Source organism: Arvicola amphibius, chromosome 2 (genome assembly GCF_903992535.2).
Source record: "Arvicola amphibius chromosome 2, mArvAmp1.2, whole genome shotgun sequence".
Taxonomy (NCBI): domain Eukaryota; kingdom Metazoa; phylum Chordata; class Mammalia; order Rodentia; family Cricetidae; genus Arvicola; species Arvicola amphibius.
This window is the reverse complement of record NC_052048.2, coordinates 170,334,131-170,354,470: the sequence shown is the minus strand read 5'-3', so window position 1 is coordinate 170,354,470 and position 20,340 is coordinate 170,334,131.

Genomic DNA, 20,340 nt, shown 5'->3' with positions numbered 1-20,340 from the left:
GTAGATCTCAATAATAGAGAGCTAACCCTAAGGCCTTGAACATTTAAGGACTTAATAGGCATGTCCTGAAGACACCAGGTCTTGAAGCTAATGAAGACTACAATACAGTCTTTGCCCTTGAAGAGCTGGTCTAGTGAGGAAGACAGATGTCCTGCCCGAAAATACAGTATATGGTAAAAACAGATTAGGAAAACATAGTATGAGACAGATCACTCACACATAAATCACCAGATGTAGATTTGAGCTTATAAAGGCCACAAAGAGATTGTTAACCCTTCTTTACCCATTACACATAACCACCATCATGTCTCAGAATCTTGGTAAGTTGGCAGAACACAGTCCAGAAATAACCACCATGCATCAGCAGTTCAAATAATTTTAACAATTGCTTTTTAACTTTCATTATTACTATCTATAATTTTTTTATTATTGTCACAAAACAGTGTTTGGTGAATTTTCTTTATATGTGTGCACAGGTACACACATGCACATGTGCATGCACATATGGTGCTGTCACAGGATAACCTCAGGTGTCATTCCTCAGGTGTGACCCATTTTGGGGTGAGACAGAGACTCCCATTGGCCTAGAGCTTTGTCTAGTAGGCGGGACTGTTAGGACGGTAGGCTCCACAGACATACCAGTGTTGTTCATTCTTCACCACTGGAACTTCAGTCAGAAACTATCACACGTGGCTTCACTGTGGGCTCCGAATCCCTGTCCTCAAGCTTACAAGGTAGGCACTTTGCCATCTGCACCCTCAGCTCCCAATCAGTAGATTTCCTGAGTGATGGGAATGCGCCGAAATTGCCCTACATTGTAGTCATACACAGAGATGACTAGGCTATGATGAACTTCAGTCGTTATGGTCAGTGTGAGCAAAGGAAGTAAGTGATTTCACTTTGATAGACTATGAATCAGTCACATATGCCTAGTGGCCATAGTACTAAGCAGCATAATTTAAAAACTGAATTATTTTTTAGGAATGTGCAATAGCATAAAATATTTCCCTTTAACGCCTAATGCGTATAATACATGTATCGGAAGAATTGCAGATATAGATAAGAATCGGTTCCCATTACAGAAGCCATGTATTAACACTCTAGATAATTCTAATGACTTCAGATACATGCATATATGTATCTTACTTAAATTGGCTCTCGCCATTAGCATTACAGACTGAGTGGAAGCATTTTAAAATATTTGAGAACGAACACATTTAACACATTCACAGACTGTTGGAAAAGACAGTTACTCTCAACTGGCTGTCAATGGAGTAAGAATCATAAAAGTTAGGATGCAGTTCTTGGGGGGTGGTATTGATTTATTTATTGGCTCTTGTTGTTTTTGAGACAGATTTTACACTGTAGAAGAGGCTGTTGGTCTGAGGTTCACTATGGAGTCCCAGTTGGTCATGAACTCACAGAAACCTCCAGCCTCAGCCTCTCAAGTGCTAGGATTATAGGCATAAACCATTATGAATGGCTTAAAAATGAGATTTAAAGGTCTTTGGTGTGGGGTTGAATCAGAACGTGTGGGTGGAGGGCACAGGCGTCAAGACCCTGCTGGGTTCTTTATATGCAGCAGACAACAGCAAAAGAAGGGAAACATTAGTCTAGGTGGGGCTATTTTCATCACGGGACAGTATGAATTTGCCACAATATTCAAGATTACATTGAGGTTGCCTAAATATGACAGGCTGCATTTTACTTTTTTTTTTAGTGTATTCTATATTTATTCTATAATGAGGGAAGGCTGGTTTACCAGAAAAAATATACAAATCAATTTATTAGTCTAAAAATGTAAACTATTTTTTTGTTTTGTTTTGTTTTTTTCTCATTTTTTTATTAAAAATTTCCATCTCCTCCTCTCCTCCTCCTCCTTCCCTCCCCTCCCTTCCACCCATACCCCCACTCCGCCCCTCTCCAAGCCAAAGAGCCATCAGGGTTCCCTTCACTATGTTAACGGGAGACCACCAAGTCCAGTTGGAATGGGACTGATGGAACAGGGGACCACACCGGACTCTCTGAATGTGGCTGACGGTGGAGGAGGACTGAGAAACCAAGGACAACGGCGATGAGCATGAACTCTACAGCATGGACGGGCTCACTGTGAACCTTGTCAGTTTGGTTGCTCATCTTCCTGGACTTAGGGGGAGCTGGGAGGACCTTGCATTTTACTTTTTAAAAGGGAAATAAATGCAACAGGGGAATGTATAAGAAAAGTCACCCAGGGCATCTGTGAGAAAGCAAACCCAACTGACATGCTACATCCCATCCCCGGACAATGGAAGTTCTCAACTGGAAAATACATTCTTGAAGTGAACACAGAAGAAATCATCAAGATGTGGTGGTCCAGGTCTCCTATTCAGATCTTAGAAAGTGGTGGCAGGAAGATCAGGAGTTCAAGGCCATCCTTGGCTACACAGAGATTTTAGGGCCAGCCTGTCTAAAACAAAACAAATAAACAAAAGAGACAAAAATAGAACAAACCACAAAAAAGGAAGTGTCTGGTTTGGAACAAACAAAGACTGTGTGATGCCAGGAAAGTCATTTGACTTCTCTGTGTCTATGTTATCTCGTCCGTAATTTATATCAGATGGGAGAGAAGGAAATAAGAAGATGGGTAGACATTCATGGGAATGGTACCAGAAGGACGCTCGAGTCGTAGCAAGTGGATCTAAAGAACAAAACTCATCACCACCATCCAATTCCTTTAGGTGGTGTGGTCTTGGCTGATGGAGCCATTTCCAGACACAGTCTGAGACAGACATTAGCAAACAGGTACTCAAATTGAGCTCCCAGGACAGACCCACTCCGACCTCCCTGAAGTGTCAGGAGCGGGGGAAAAAGATCACGCTTCCAGAAGACAATTGTTTCCCAGAAGCAAAATTCTCACAATATACAATGTTAAGTGAGATCCTTCATTTCTAGTGTAGAAATAATTCACTGATAAGGTAATTTCTTCCTCAAACTTCTCTCTTGAGAGCAGCCCTGATCTTATAGTGGCAGTGGGATGGGAGGGTGGGGGGGAGATTCTAAGTACAGGAAAATGTTATCAAGCTAATCAAAAGTAATAAATTTCCTGAATGGTAACTAGTTATTATTTGGAAGAAGAAAATTTTACATTTATTTCATGACTTGCTGTAGAAGACAAACTGAGAGTCAACACTGAAGGTGCCCCTGGTTCCATATCCAGAACCACTGTAGTCATAATTGCTGCAGGGGCCTTAGGTATGACCCATCTTTAACGTGGCCCCCACAGCAGTGAGACATGACTAGGAAGTTCAGAATTTCATCCATTACCTATTTAACAAGAGTGAGCAAACATGAGGATTTGTTGTCCCTTGCAGCTCTGTGACTTGCTTAATTCTAAGACCCTAAGGTCTCATGAATGAAAAGAAGTGATTTTTTTAATGGCTCTTCAAGCCCTCCCCCCCCCCCCGCGTTTCCTCCAGGACTCACAGTCCTACCTTCTTTTGGGAAAGTTAAATAGCATGGTTCAAACCATCAGGGCACAGACAGTGATACTGCCCTGATCACAGAGATGTTCTTAACTGTAAACAGTGAGTACTTTAGTGAATTCTCCTGGATAATGGTATGAATAGTGGTCTAACTATCGGGGAATTGCCAGCATGCATCACACCCTCAGTCAGTACTCAAACCTTTTATTGAGCACAGTTTATGGTGGCATTTACAGTACCTGGATGGCTCCAAAAACTGAAGATTCCCCAACACTGAGGTATACATGGACGGGCATTAAAGGGGAGGCTGAATTTTCCATGTGTAGATAATGTGCCTCAGTTTTCCACATCATGCCACCTGAAAGGTCAATATATCCATCCCTTTGACTGGTGTCCCCAGGTCAGCTTATTCGTAGCAACGCAAAAGGCTGCTTTAAAATGGTGAGGGATAAAAATAGTCATCTCATAATAGTGGTCACTAGAAAGAAAAGAAAAAGGAAGGGAGGAAGGGTAGAAGGAAAGACGGAAAGAAGGAAAAGAGAGAGAGAAAGAAAGAGGGAGGGAAGGAGAGAGAGAGGGAGGGAGGGAGGTAGAGAGAGAGAGAGAGAGAGAGAGAGAGAGAGAGAGAGAGAGAGAGAGGGAAAAACTCGTATTTCAGTTACAATGGATAGGTTTAGACTTGATGCCTAAGCATGAGCCTCTAACTGTCTTGAACAATGCATTCAGGTCTTCCCCCTTATGCTTTATGTCTTTAAATGCATGTGGCCATTAAACCAAAATCTATACAACCCTAAGCAGGCTACAGGTAATGCCTTATGGAGGAAAAAAATAAATATCAACTTTGTAAATGTGTGATCTGCATATAATGGGATCCAGCTCAGTTATAAAAACCACTGAGTGCTGCTACTCCTTATGACATAGGTAAACCTTGAAAACCTTCTGGTGAGTGAATGAGGCCAGGCATGAGAGGCTGCATGTTTCATGATTCTGTTCGGATTAAATGTCCAGAGCAAGCCGGTCGATAGACACAGAATGCTGATGGGTGGGATGGGAATGTCAGTTAATGAGCAAAGAGGGCTCATGACATGCTCTGGGGTCAGATGCTGCAAAATACCCCCAAACCTTACACTTTAAACAGATGAACTGTGTGGCAATTGATGTTGTTTTTCTTAATTAAAACCATTCTTAATGTAGTCTTGGGCATCTGTTTTGCTGAAGTGCAGAGGAACGCTGTAATTTGCATCCCTAATACTGCAAGATCTCCTTAAACAATAATTTAAGTATCAAGGGGACCTGGCTTTGTTGCTAAAAGGCCTGTGAGTGGAATGCGGAAATGCAAATTCAACAGGTGTGGATTGGAAGAGTTCTTCCAATGCTGGGAATCTTCCAGACTGGCACTCAACTGCAAGCCTGCAGTCTGGCGGAGGCAAGGGACTGGGAGCGGGGTCCTGCTCTCTTCCATGTGAGCGGTGTGCAAGGCATCCAGCACACCAGTTCTGAACACCTTCATCAAGTCTTAGGGACTGAATTGAGGTGCAGAATAAAGAGAATGAGGTAACAGGCAGCCATCATTATAGTGGCGACACAAATCCCATCGGAACTAGAAGCGACTTCTGTTTACAAAGGCCAGGACTCCAAAAGCAGCACCACCCACTGGCTGGAAATGCACGCCGAATATATCATTTATTATAAACAATCGAAGAAGTTAAAAGTAGGGTTATGGGACTGATGGGGAGCTAAACAGTTAAAATCACAAAACGAGGCATATATCCTAAATTTTAGGTTAATGGCTCCAAATAGTCTTTTAATCACCATGAAGCCTGCTTTCAGTAAGAAAATTAGAAACACACACACACACACACACACACACACACACACACACACTTAATTCAAACAGTTGGTCGCAGAGCACAAGGTCCATTTAACACGTTTATGGTACGGAGGTCTTTGAGAAAGAGCTGGGTCTGCGGTAAACACATCACCAGAAGCTCTGGAAGCTGGGGCGGAATGCTCCTAGGGATTTGACTGAAACTTTTTTTTTTTTTTGTAAATGGCTGCCTGGACTTGAACGTGACTAAATTGAAAGTACTAGAATCACCAAGAAGTCAGGTCGGCGCTTGTTCAGCTCAGTATCTTTCAGGCGAGTGCGTGTAATTCAAGACAGACACGTGTACTTTCTGTTCAGGTCCACAGTACTGGCAGCATAAAAATGAACGTTTCGGTCGCAGCCCCTCGCCACCGCTGGATTGTATTTCCAGTCACCGACTCATCCTCGTATATAGGTCTACAAGGCTGTTCCCACAGTTTGCAACGCGGAGAAGAGAGGGCGCGCAAGAGGGTACCCTGACTTGGCCGACTCGGGGGTCCAGGTGTCCTGACCACGCGAGCCTCAGTATGGGAACCCGGCAGGTGGCGGCCTCGCGGTTGAGGGGGTGGGGGTGCAGTCCTCGCCGGTGACATCTAGGAGACCAGGCCAGGGTGACTTCCAGGGTGCTGCCGACTATTCTGAAAACCTCCCCCACCCGTGTCCCAGGGACTGAGCCCCGCTCGGCCGCCCGGCGGAGGTCCTATCACTTACCTAGGCGACACACGCAGAGTAGCAGGATGCAAACGAGGAAGCGCTGCAGGATTCGCATCTCCAGCCTGGTCCGCGACCCCTCGCCGGCCGCCGGGGTGCAACTTAGGATGCGGAGGGTGGGGACACTGAGGCAGGGGACGGCGATGACTGGCCAGGGTCTAGGTGGACATGTGATGAGAGAGAGAGAGAGAGAGAGAGAGAGAGAGAGAGAGAGAGAGAGAGAGAGAGAGAGAGAGAGAGAGAGAGAGAGATTGGAGGGATAGAGAGGCGAATGAGGGGCTAGACGCGCGTGGGCGCGGGAACCGAGCCCGGACCAGGCGCCGGACTTAGGGCCGGACGCTGTCCCCTGCCTGAAAGGGCTGCGGCAGCGGCCAGGATCTGAGCGCTCGCAGCCAGCGGCGCGGGAGTGCGGGAACGCGCTCGGGGCTGGGCACGCGCGGCGCGCTGGGGCAGGGGCGGGGGCGCAGGAGCGCGGGCGGGGGCCGGGGTCGCGCAGCAGCAGGAGAGGGGCGTGGCCGATCCCAGCCTGTCCCTGCCCGGCGCCCCTCCTCCGCCCGGGGCTGGAGGTGGAGTGGAACCCGCTGGGGCTTAGTGGGGTGGGGGAAACCCGTTTCATTAAAACTCCCTCATCCCCCTAGGAAGATACAAGAGGAGGCTGGGTCCTCATTGTCCGGCACAGCTTGGGACTGACCTTTGGGCTTCACCCCTGGGAAAGTCTTTCGTTTGGTTTTTGTCGTCTCTGCCGTTGCCAAGTGGGTCCTATCAGAAAGGGGTAAAGGAGCCTGGGTAAACTGCGTTCTCCTCCCCCTTCCTTTGCATTTTCCAAGTAAGTAAAGTAGTTCCAGCCCCCCATTACCACTAGGGCAGTTAACTCCAATCATCTCCATTCCTGTTGTGACCATTAGGTCCGGGCTGACCCTTCCCTAGACCCCAATTACTCTGCCGAGTTGTGCACAGCTGTGGGGGAACTCGCAACACTGCTGTGGTCTCGGCGGATCTAACTTCCCAAGTGTCGTCTCTTTGCATAGGGTCCTCCGGCAGGAAGATTTTTTTAATTGCATGATTAAAGGCTACACAATAGATATCTAATACATACCCGGTGCTTCCTCGGAGATGGGCATATCATTCTCTCCTCACGAGCTGTTTCTATGGAGGTGTTTGTTTTTGGTGTAAGAGAGTGAGTGCTATAACCTGAACTCCCAGCTTAGGGGTGGAGTGGGGATTTTTAATAGATATTCCTGAAATGTTTGTTGACTCAAGTTGAAGTCCACATGAAATGAGTTAGCTGGTGGTGATGTCAGCCAACAGTCTAAATACGCCGTCCTGAATCTTCGTGAGATTTTCATATATATATATATATATATATATATATATATATATATGATTGATACATTTTGCCCTGATAAGAGAATCCATTTGGAACCTTTCAGGAGTCACATCCAAAGGCACAGAAAACCAAGTTCTGGAATTATCCCTGGTACTCAGTTTGATGTAGGGATCTGTACAGCATGTACTCTTGTGTTCTGTTATTGTCTCAAAGCCAGTGCTGTAGCTTTATAAAATTCAACGGACGCTTAATGCATACAAATTGGAGTTCCGAGGTCTGTTTCAGCTGCCACTACCAGTTCTCACAGAATTCCCACCGCTTCAGAACACAGGCTCAATGTACAGGGCTAATGATGCATCTTGCTATCGATTTGTGAATGGAGAATGCACTGTAGTCACGACAGGGCAGATCTTGATGCTAGCGTGCTTGTTTTGGAGCACATATCAGTCTAAGAATTTGATCCTTGACCCTAATCTTCCCATGCATAGAAACAAGAATGCCACAGAGATTCTAATGAGGACTGAGAGTTTCCATAGGGGAAAAATTTTTCTAGCCCTTTTTGCTACCATAACACAGGTGTGTGTATTCATTAGAAATGTGCCCAGGGTTCGGTGGGGGAGAAGGCTTATTGAATATGGACTGGCGTAGACGGGGACATTTACCTAAAGATGTGCATTTATGCAGAAAGGAGAATTGGAAAATCTGATTATCAAGGCGGGGGAGGGGAGGAGACCAAACTGAAAAACACTGAAGTCACATGTCCTTTGAAAGCACTTTGATTTCCTGGAGACTGAGAATGCTCGTACTATGACAAGCATAGATTTCCTTGTGAAGAAGCTTGCACCTGAAATGCTAAGCCATCTCACAAGATCTAAACACCTAGGGAACAACCAAAAAACATTCGGTTGCTTAGAAGAAGCTAGACAGGCGAGATGGCTCAGTGGATAAAGACTCTAGCCAACCAAGCCCGATGAGCAGACTTTGATCTTCTAGTCCCACACCGGATGGAGAGAAGTGACTTCCATAGGCTGTCCTCTGTTTTCTACTCAAAGGCTGTGGCATGCACCACCCCTGTAAATAAACATGTGAAGAAGAAGAGGAGGAGAAGGAGGAGAGAAGATGGAGGAGAAGGAAGGAGGAGGGAGGAGGGAGGAGGGAGGAGGGAGAGAAGCAACAGCTGAGTTTACACAGGAGAACTTGTGGCAATACAGGAAATCTCAATTATCAAGGCTTTTCCACTAGCCTGGGAGAATAGTCTATCGATAACAATGATTATGTTAGCTCTTCATTAGTTGGCCCTATCAGAAAGACACTTTATTTAGTAGTCATTATTAGAGCTGATTCACAAAACATAACCAAGATAGAAACTAAAGTTTCTCTAAAAGAGCTAATAGGTGAATCTATGACCCCTGATAACTTCATTCTCATAGTTCAGAATATTGCCACTATTCTGGGAAGGCACCAAAGCCATCATAAAGAGGGATCATTCAATACTGAGGTTTGCAGGGAAACAGGGTATCGACTAATTCTCCAATGTAACGCAATGAAAAGTTGACCTGGAGAAGCAGTAGAAGTGATTTTGGGAGTTCTATGGAGGGAGGGTGAAGTTCTTAGAAAGTAAGCCATTGGAAGAGTCAAGCTGTGGGAGAATAGAAGACATCAAGTAACCAAAAGCACCAGGAGGAGTCTGCTGCAGAACTTTTCATAGGCTCTGACAAGTGTCATCTCGAGAATGTGCATCAACCTTTGTGAGTTGATCCTAAACCGATACAATCACATGCCATCAGGCTGGGCAGGGTGGCACATGCCTTTATTATTAGCACCCAGAAGGCAGAGGCAGGCAGATCTCTGTGAGTTTGAGGCCAGCCTGGTCTACATAGGGGGCTCCTGGGCAGCCAGGGCCACATAAAAGTACTCTTATTAGAAATACACACACATACACACGTGTAAAAAAATCACAAATCACACGCCTTCATTTAGAATCTGAATATGTGCTAGTATATGCATGTACAACTATATGTAATCTCTATGCACAAGCATACATACATCAGAAATAGAGACAGAATACCTTTGTGTAAAGCCTTAGTAAATTACATCCATCTTGACCTTCACTCTCAGCACGTATTATCCACCACTGAATGTTGAGACAAAAGAAGGGATCTGGTCATCTGATTCTACCCAATTAAGAAGGATTTCTGGAGGGAGATAATGATTACTCAATTGAAGACTACCAAATACTTCAACACTTGGAGTTTTCAAAGGGGGAAACGACTTCTGAGTGAATCACTTGGTCACTAGACATACTCCAGCTTTCTGTCCATTACATATTAGGCATTGCTTAAGAGGGACTGTCACCATCCCTATCACAGACTGATTGTCTAAAAGAAGAAAATAATCACAACTAGAAAACATCCTTGCACACAATTAGTAGATAAAGTAGATGAGACCCAGTTGAATTCAAATATAAAATAATGAATAATTTTATAACGCACTACAATGTACTAAATTTAATGAGGTGTTTTAGTATGATGAAGTATTTTTCACCTCAAAATGATCATTAGGATACTCTCATTGAATACTTGTCATATGTTTATAGTTTTTAGAGATCGTCTGAAATCCAAATTTAAGAAAACACTTTGCATTTTCTCTACTAGATTTAAAAAACTCTGCCTTGATATGTCTTATAGTTGTTGGATGTTCAGGTTGGTCATTTGCAATTATGAAATAGCCATGTTTTCATAAGTTTCTTTACTCTGCAAATTATTTCCACGGAAACCTGGACTACAGAAAAGCCAGGAAATTGAATCAAGTGTTGACTGTAACAAAGGTAATAGTCACTTCTTTAGAAGAAAGAATGTCTTTGTACTTCAGATGTCTCTCAGACACAATTCTCATTCTATAAGAACTATGAATTAATTTTGCATTGTGAGAATAGATTTATCTTAAATTTTGAACTTTACAAATTTTGTTCCCATCTGAAGACTAATTTTACTTCTTGCAGTGTAGTCAGATATTTTGTTTGAATTTGTCCTAATAATTGCTTTCTGTTCCCTCTGACGCACCTGGCCTTTGCATCTTTGCATCTCATGGGCCTTGGGAATGTAGGAAATTGCCCAAGTCCTTTCAGGGTCTCCCTTGGAGCTCTAAGGTAAGAGGTAATTAGCCCTGGGTTCATCTGAAGAAGACAGAATCATGCTTTAGAGGAAAACCTAACATGTTACATATTTACTATTTTAGTATCATGTCCTGTTTCAGAATAAATAATTCAGTTTAAACTTATGGGATTCCAAGTATGTAATTCAGAGATAACATTGCACCAGTGAACACGAATGGCAGGAATCCTTCCTTCCTTATCAGGGACATTTGGCATCCTAGGGGATTCAGATAACTCAATTTTATAGTTTGACCTGGCAAAAAAGTTTGTGTGGCAAAAATGTCAGGTGATGGTGGTGTACCTCTTTAATTCCAGTATTTGGGAGGCAGAGGCAGGCAGATCTCTGTGAGTTCAAGGCTAGCCTGGTCTACAGAGCAAGTTCCAGGACAGCCAGAGCAGTTACATAGAGAAAAACCTGTCCAGATAAAACAAGCAAACAAAAAGATTTACAGAAAAATAATCATAAATTTTCAAATGTATTTATTGTTGAAAGTTACTTTATTTCTAGTTTTTCTCTTATACTAAAAGTCATTATAGCATAGATCCTATACTTTATCTGTTAGGGTTGACTGCTATAGTAAGAAACTATACCTGACATGCCATCAACAGAAATCTATTTCCCACACTTTTGGAAGCTGTGGTGAGGACTGGTGAGGCCCAATTAATATCTGACTTCTTGATGAAACCTAGCATACCAAGGGGCAGGGGCACTCTCCAGAACCTCATCGGTAAGGTCACTCATCCCATTTGGGAAGGATCCATCCTCATGATGTAACCACCTCCCAAAGATCCCACCTCCAAAATCCCCACTTAAGGATTGGGTTCAGCACATAAATTTACAGGGAACAACAGGCCTCTCAAGTATTCGGTCTGTTATGATGTCGTATTGATGGATGTGCCCATTCTTTGCATGTTTTTTAAAATTAAAGGTATTAAGACGCTTTCAGAGCCTTTCTTTATTACAAGCTAAAGTTTCATTTATTTGATCAATCTTCTGTAGAAAATTATTTTAATTTTTTTCACTAGATTTTATTTTTTGAAACAGTTTAAGTTTAGATTGAGCAATTGAGTATAAAGTTCAGAGTTCACACACATTTCTTACACCCAGAGCTGCACAACCTACCATTATCACCATTGCAGTGGTACATGTGCCACGGGTAATGGATTTGTGCAAGCATATCATTATTATTTCAAATATGTAGCTTATATTAGGCTTACTATAAGAGTTGTACATGCTATAGATTTTGGTAAAACTTTAACTATGTGCAATGGATTTATTCATAGATAGGTGGAAAGATGATAGACACACACACACATATATGTATACACACACACACATATATGGACACACATATGTGGGGAGATGCAGATATTGATAATACAGTATCAGGTTGTCTTCTTTCTATTAACAGTTTTTCTTAAGTTTATTTCCAGTCTTCATAGCTTGGTAGCCCATTTCCTTCTAGTACTGAATAATATTATATTGTCTATATGTGCTAAAGTTCATTTGTCCATTTACCCACTGAAGAGCATCGTGGTTTCTCTTCATGCAGACAAGTAAGCATCTGGATGCAGGCTTTTGTGTGGATATAAACTTTCAACCCATCTGAGAAAATGCCGTGGAGAATGGTTAGTTGCTGGATCACCTAATAGTGTGTTTGGTTTTATAAGAATCTGCCAAATTGTCTTCTAAAAATGGCCTTCTGTTTTCATTAGCAATGAATTATAGTTCTGGTTATTCTGTATGCTTACCAGAACTTGGTGGTGCCAACGCTCTAGATGTTGACTTATGTTAATGGGTAGATAGTAGTTCTTAATCATCGTTCCAACTGAAATTTTGTAATTGCACGTGACTGAAAGAATGGAAAAAGTAAAATGAGTTCCTGTGTACACAGTATCCAGGTTTTCCAAATAATTTTGCATTTCTTATTCTTCCTGCCTATTTTCTTCTACATCTATATGTAAAACCTCCATGTGAAAAACCCACAAGTCATGGAAATTGCGACATCAACTCTTTTTCGAGAAATTTTGCTTTTGTCCCTTCTTGTCCACTGTAGAATATTGAACTAAAAGCCTAATTTATGATCACTTAAGAGAAGAATTGGTGGTCACTAAGAGCCATATTGTGCTTTCTAAGAATAATAAGCCATGCTGTATTTGTGACATATTTATTCTCAGCTCTAACTCTCTACCCCCACTCCCCATTCACCTTGTTTCTGGCTGACTATTTCCAGTGCTCTGCCATTATTCTTTTTGTATACTTTAGCTCATGCTCAGTTTCAGTGCAAATTCCTAAAGTCAGCATCGAGTGTGAACTACACATGAGTAAATAGGAATCTGTACCAGTCAATGTTTCCAAAGATGACATATTATCAAAAACATATCAATTATTTTACTTATAGTAGAAATGTTTTTGGCAAGGCTCAAGTTAGCCTTTGGTGTGCTGTATTAATTGTTGGTTGTAATGGGGTGATTATTTTATCAATTGTATATTTAGAGAGAAGGAACAGTTCCTCTGCAGTGTTGGCTGTAAGCTAGTGACCATCTTTACATCTTGCTCTCTTCTGCTCATTCCAGGTGACCTGTGGAGATGATGGAGCAACCATATTCTTCCCACCAGTTTAACTTAAACATTGCTTGCCATATAAGCCTTAGAAAAATGTCCAAGGTATCTGAAAATAGAAAGAAAGTATAAAATACGTTTTGGGAATAAGCACATAATCATAAGATTTGGATAAAGTATTCTTCTTTAAGTATTCCTCATAAATAGCTATCCAAAAGCATAACCAAATTTTAATTAAACATAACTTACAAGTACTATAAATGACCCACTATATATGTCCATATGTGAGTTTGTATATTTTGTTCTTGAGATAGTTCAGCTTGTTAGATCCCACTTTAGCTTCTCGGGTTCTGGGCTTACAAACATGTGATAACCTTATCTGGCTATCCACAATGCTTTTTGTTGCGTTAAAACTATTATTTAGCTGGTATACTAACCAAAATGTTATTACTTTACAACTGCCACCCATTTATTTGACTTAGAGATTCAAGGCAAATAGTTTCCATACATTTAGGGGAAGAACTTGTGTTTTCCTTCAAGTCTACAGTGAGGTCCTTCTGCTTCCACTAAATTCTGGTTCCTCTTTATCTAAACCGTCTGACTATGGTAGGGTCAGGGAACTTTCAATCCTTTTCCACTCCTATGCCTATTTATTTTTCTCAACAAATTATTACAATATTTTACCCCTTAAACTTCTTTCACAATTTTCTTATAATACCAGACCGCAATTATTTTGTCTACTTTTTTATTTTCTGATGCTCCTCAAACCCCTGAAATTGGGTCTCTGCCTTCATGTCATTTACAGTGACCTTGAAAGGTGTCTTAGCCACTGTTCTGTTGCTGTTAAGAGACACCCTGGCCAAAGCAACTCTTACAAAAGAAAGCATTTAATCAGGGGCTTGCTTACAGTTTCAGAGGTTTAATCCGTTATCATGGTAGGGAGCATAGCAGTGTACAAACAGGTGCTGGAGCAGTAGCCGAGAATTACATTCTGCTGTAAGCAGGGAGAGAGAGAGCCTAGGTCTAGGATGGGATTTTGAAACATCAAAGCCCACCCCCAGTGACACATTTTCTCTAACAAGGCCACATCTACTCTAACAAGGCCAAGCCTCTTAATCCTTCTAATCCTTTCAAAAATACCACTCTTTGGTGACCAAGTATTCAAATGTATGAGCCTATGGGGGGGGCACTCTTATTCAAACCACCACAAAATGTAAAAACATGACTTCCTAATGTATTTGAATGTGCTGTGCACATGAAGCTGATTATCTTATTTTCTCAAGGCTACAGGACCTTGAAAGTCATCTGCCCTCTTCCCCATTATCTCTTCCTCATCAGTCACCAGGTTGACAAATCACTCCTCAACTGTATTCTGCTGTTCGCATCATTTTTATATAATCAGTTGGCCTGACTTATGCTCAGTGTTCAGTAAACACTCAAATACATGCACTCATCTGCCCAAGAAGGAAAGCTTTCAATCCAGCATTGCTTGCCTCTTCTCTTGTCTGATTATGATTAAGTTCAAGTCAGTATTTTAGACGTTTCTGTTACTTTCTGCACACTAATTGAACCCCTAGACTATGAACGTTTCTTGTCTCTTGGTTTCCTTGCTTTCCTTGATGAGGATAGTAGACAAACAGTTCATAATCTTCATAATCTATTTGTCTTGGCTTGTAACTTAGTTTCAAGTTTACAGTTCTTTAAATTATAACTTGCACGAGCGGGCCTAATCCACATTTAAGGTAAGATGATATGCCTCCTCTTTGCACACAGGGGCCCAATCAAATCTGGGGCTTTCTTAATTTCTTTGAAGATCCAAGTACAAATATCTGAACATTATTTATTTATATTTTTAGCAGGTTTATGTACTTTTTGGTTTAAAAACTCACGTTTTTTAAGCATTCAGAAGCATTTCTATTTCTGGGACTCTGTAAAAACCCTGGCATTGTCTCTAACCATTTTCCTTAAGTATCTACTGCTACTATGTTATTTCTAGCTAGCTTCTCCTGTTCCCGAAATAAAAAGAGAAGCTGAGGAAGTCTACTGCTCTGGAGAACTCGCTTATCACTCCCATAAGAAATAGGAAATGACCTATTGAGATGCTGGCATAAAGCAAGGCTCTCAGCACACCAACCTTCTGATTTATATCCTTCAATCACAAGAGAAATATTTGATGAGCACTGAGTTAATGAGTTTGTAATCCTCACAGGAGACCTTTGAAGTGGGAACCATTGCCACCTTCCCAACGTCACTAGAAAACAGAGGCAAATGATATGCCATAAGTCATGTACTTGTCTATATTTCTTATTTGCACACATCTGTGGGGTCCAGCACTAAGAAATTCCTTCTTAAACTTTAGCCTGGTGCCTTTTATGCTTCAAATTTGTCCTCCTTTGCTTCCCAAGACATAGTACACTTAGAAAAGTTGGCCCAACTTTTCTAAGTGTCAAATATGAGTCAAATATGAGTAATATAAATGGTGTGTGATATGAGAAATAAACATCATTCAAAAAATTCAGATATGCTTTCTGCCCAAATAAGACGATTATTGTCCTGAGAGGAATTTCCAGCTTGTGTTTCTACTTGGTTATTCAACTGGAGGCATTTTGTAACATAATCCCTGAAGGAATCCAAAATATAAGGGACTAGGGCCGAGGCGCCACTGCTCCTGGGAATTACGGGATAGCGCAGGCCTTGAGCAAAGCTCTGCTTCATGGCTGACACTGGGCTGGAAGCAAACAAAGGAATCTATCATTAACACCCAAGTGACTTTAAAGGGTCCAGCTTTGGAGGACTATTCCTCTTCTGACTCAATTACGAGCGAGTGTTTTTTCTGTATGACTTCGCTGCATAGCAGATTGTGTGGCTCTAAAGTTTACCCAAACCACAGGAAGGCTGTGAGGGAATCACACTGCAGACAGGAAGCTGGAACATGATGTTCAGTATTGATATGACTTTTGTAGCTTTACAGGAAGAGTATTCAATTTGATGACTGCCTCCTTAGTGTCTAGCCAAACATTATCCAGCCTTACAGTTTGTTCTATTGATTTCCTTTTCAGTACTAGCTAGTAATAGAGATTCTATACACGATGGAAGAAAAAACGTATTTCTGTCTGGGAAGAGCTAAAAATCAGAGAATGTTTTAATTATACTACAATTTAGCACTAAATAAGACTACTGATTACTAGTTAGGATTTGGTTTCAGAATCTCCTCTTCCAATGAAGACATAGCCCTTAACTTTTCAAACCAAAAGATCCCAAAAATTCTCTCTCAAAAATTTTTAAATTTATGTTTTATATGGGTTATATGCTCATTTGTATGTGAATGCCTACAGAAGACAGGGAAGAGCATCAGATCCCCTGGTACTGGAGTTAGAGACTATTGTAAATCACCTTTTGTGGATGTTAGGGACCAAATCTTAATTGTCTGCAAGAGCATCCGGTGTATCAATGACAGAGGCATCTCTCCAGTCCCTACGGGTATTATAACTAAAGACCAGCCCCTACATGATCAATTCTCTCTGTCAAATTAGTTGAACAAATCTTGGGAAGTCTCCCACTATGAAATAAAAATTACTCCAGAGAGAGTCATGTTTTGATAAATAACAAGGGGCTAAAAACAAAGATATAAAAAATTAAAATGTGCCGGGCGGTGGTGGCGCACGCCTTTAATCCCAGCACTCGGGAGGCAGAGGCAGGTGGATCTCTGTGAGTTCGAGACCAGCCTGGTCTACAAGAGCTAGTTCCAGGACAGGCTCCAAAAAAGCCACAGAGAAACCCTGTCTCGAAAAAAAAAAAAACAAAAACAAAAAAAAAATTAAAATGTGACATAATCAGTGTACAAAAAAAAGACTGTAAGAAAAGGGCTTTTAGGATTTTTACTTTAAAATAGGAAAAATAGGGCAAAGAAATGGCTCAGTGGTTAGGAGCACTTGTTTTCAAAGAGGACCTGGGTTCAATTCCCAACATTCACATGGCAGCTTATAACTCTGTAAATTCTAGGGGATTTGACATTATCTTCTGACTACTACTTGGACAAAGTGCATAGACATTCATGGAGAGCAAAAACACTTGTACACATAAAATAAATATTAAATCTTTTGAAAAGATAAGCAATGCATTAAATATTAATGATGCTATAAACAAACTATAAAGAATGAATTGAACAACATGACTATGTTAAAAGAATAAGTAAAAAACCAATAATAGAAATAAAATACATAAATATGATATCCACAAGACACGGGAATGGCAAAAGATAGGAAAAACAACTTGCAAAACCTGTATGAAACAAAACTGTAAAATGTCCCATGCTAAGATAAGATTTTAAAGAATCTGATGGTAATAGCAGAACCAAGCAACTCTGATTTCCCTGCTTGCTTTCACCTCCCAAGTGTGCATGGTCATTAAACCCCTTCTGAACATTTCTGAGCCCTTGCAAAGAAGCAGCTCATACCAAAAGTGGCATTTCTTCTTTAATGTCTACTACACACTGTATTTCACATACTAACTTTTGTATCTTCCAAATGCTACACATGGGGCATCACTTCCCCACTTTACAGGTGTTCCCCAATACTCAAGAGTTTGGCATTGCTAGACACAAAGATGTGATGGTCACATTGGTACTCAACCCTCAATTCCTATGACTGCACAGTATCATCTTGTTATAACTGGTCAGCCAGAGGAAGTCATCTTGTCATAGGTAGCCAGCAGGGAAATCATCTTTCCTACCCAGTACCTAGGTCTGCCAATAGCATCTAGGGAGTACCCGCCACACAACCTGGTTTAACATTTCATGCTAGTTTATCTTCCTGTGAAACTGGTTCTTCCTAGTACTTATGCCTAGGTAGCTTACAGACAGGTCAACTTGAAAATTATAATTGGAAGCTTAACCAAGCGTCTTTAACAGCATGGAAGGACGCCTCCAAATGAAGGCAAGTTAAAATGACAAAAGGCAATATGAGATAATGCACACATCCATCAGGGTGGGCTAGGTTCTGTTGCAATGATAGGGAAAATTGGATTTACGTCAATTTCTTCTTCACTCGATGCCTGTAGTGGATTTAATTGACTGGTTCTCTAGGGTAGCTAGCTGCCTGGCAGGCGGTTGGTCAGCAGTCTGCCGAGCTATAAGTATTGGGATAGCTTCTTTTCAGCATGTGTTTTCACAGTTTCTGGGAAAGAGAGAGCTGGCCAGCCTCGCACTGACAACCTAATTTTCTCTACACAGACAGGAGATATCTATATATACCACCTCCACCTTCACAGCATGTCTATAAGGAAAAGAAAAACAAATATGAGCGGTGGTAAAGTAATCCACTCTTGGGGTGGGTGAACGGAGGGAGAAAGGGATGGAGCAGGGGAATGAGAAAGGAAAATAAAAGAACACAAACAAACCTGGAATCACCACTGAATACTGTATTATGGTTGTGTAATGATTTGGTTATTTTACTGTCATTCCTCGGGGTTTTCATGCTAAAAGTTATTCTGAGATCTTCATGTCAGAGATGCAACAGTACAGGAAAGATTAACCCCTGTCGTCCACTGGTCTCGGAGCTGTTGCTCCCTTTCTGAGCGTGTCTGCAGGAGGCTGAGGAGAGAGAAGGAGTAATATCACAGTGGAGGGAGAGGGCAGCAATATTACAGACTGTGAGAACAAGTCTCTTCTGACTCTTTCTTCCTTTAACTGTCTGTGGAAAGAAAAATGTCGAATGGGTGTATGTGCTTTAAAATTATGATGTCGTGGACTTTCATCTGCTTGTATTTACAACAGCCACTGCTTCTGATATGAAATAATTTTACCATTTTAAATTTGGGTCGCGTTTTCTTCTTTCCACCAACAGACCATAGATTTAAAAAGAAACAGTGTCCGAAAAGCCTGAAAAACAGTTCAGTTCTTCAACTCTGCTCACAGGCATGCTTTTCTTTGTTGTAACTCGATTACATGTAATCTAGGCTAGATTTACAATGGAATTGATAGCAGATGGTATTCTACATGCTCCCAAGGGAGAGAGGTAAACAGCAACCCAGCTGCAAACCCTTCCATTTATAACGGTGACCGGCATGCAAGACGCACTAGGGCAAGGGCAGGGTGAAGCTTGTGGGCACAGCCAGCCACTGTCTGATTGGAACTAAGGCCCACTCCATGAGATGGAACCCATGCCTGACACTGCTCGGTGGTCAAAACCCTGAGACCAGATAGTCCAAGGACATAAAAGAAAGCCAAATACTCCCGTTCTGCTAAAGGAATACAGCAACAAAATGACTACGTACCCTATTCTACTATTCTCCCAGACCAGGGTCTTGCTCAGACATCATTAGAAAAGCTTCCTCCTGCAGCAGATGAGAAGGAATACAGACTCGCAGCTGGACAATGTGCAGAGAGAAAGACTTTGTAACACTCTATCCTGAGTGGGATGTCTCCATTAATTCTCTCCCATCACAGCCGGCGGAACCCTTTGGAAGAGGAAGCAAAAAGATTGTCAGAGCTAGAGGGGATGGGGAGCACCAAGGAAACAAGGTGTCTGAATTACAGCAAGACCAATGCGCATATGAACTCACAGAGACCGTGGCAGTATACACAAGGTCTGCTGCACACGCTGGACCTGACGGCGTCCCAGGGTTGAGAGAGAAAGTGAACACGAGTCCACATCTCCAACCCAGAAACTATGCCTGGTTGATAACCACTCACAAAAGAAAAATTAGTTTTCTCTAATAGGGTCACACTTGGTATACAAACCACTCTTAAGGCCAGGCCTCATGCCCAGGGGTAGACGGCCAGCACAAAATGAACTCAATGATACTTTGTTTTTGTTTCTTGTCACATAATGATTTATTTGTCTAGGCATTTGTTTTCTTCCTTCCTCTTTTTCCCTCCTTCCTTTCTTTCTCCCTCCTTCCCTTCCTTCATCCTACCCTCCTCCATACCTCCCTCATTCCCTCCCTCCCTCTTCCTTACCCCACAGGTATTTTTCATATATCATGGCCTCTGATTTTGCACTTGAAGGGGATTTCTGTGTGTGCTAAGGTATGTGTCTCTACGTCTATATGTGTTTCTTGTGGTTTTTCTTTGGCTCTTTGTTTTTCTGTTTGTTTTGTCCTGTTCTGGTTTATTTTTATTTTATCTTATTTTATTCTTTTAAAAATATTTCCATTAGTCTCCTAATGAGAGAGCAAGAAAGGTTGTGGATTTGGATATGTGGAGAGATGGGGAGGATCTCTGGGGAGTTGGGCAAGGGGAAACCATAAGCCGAATAT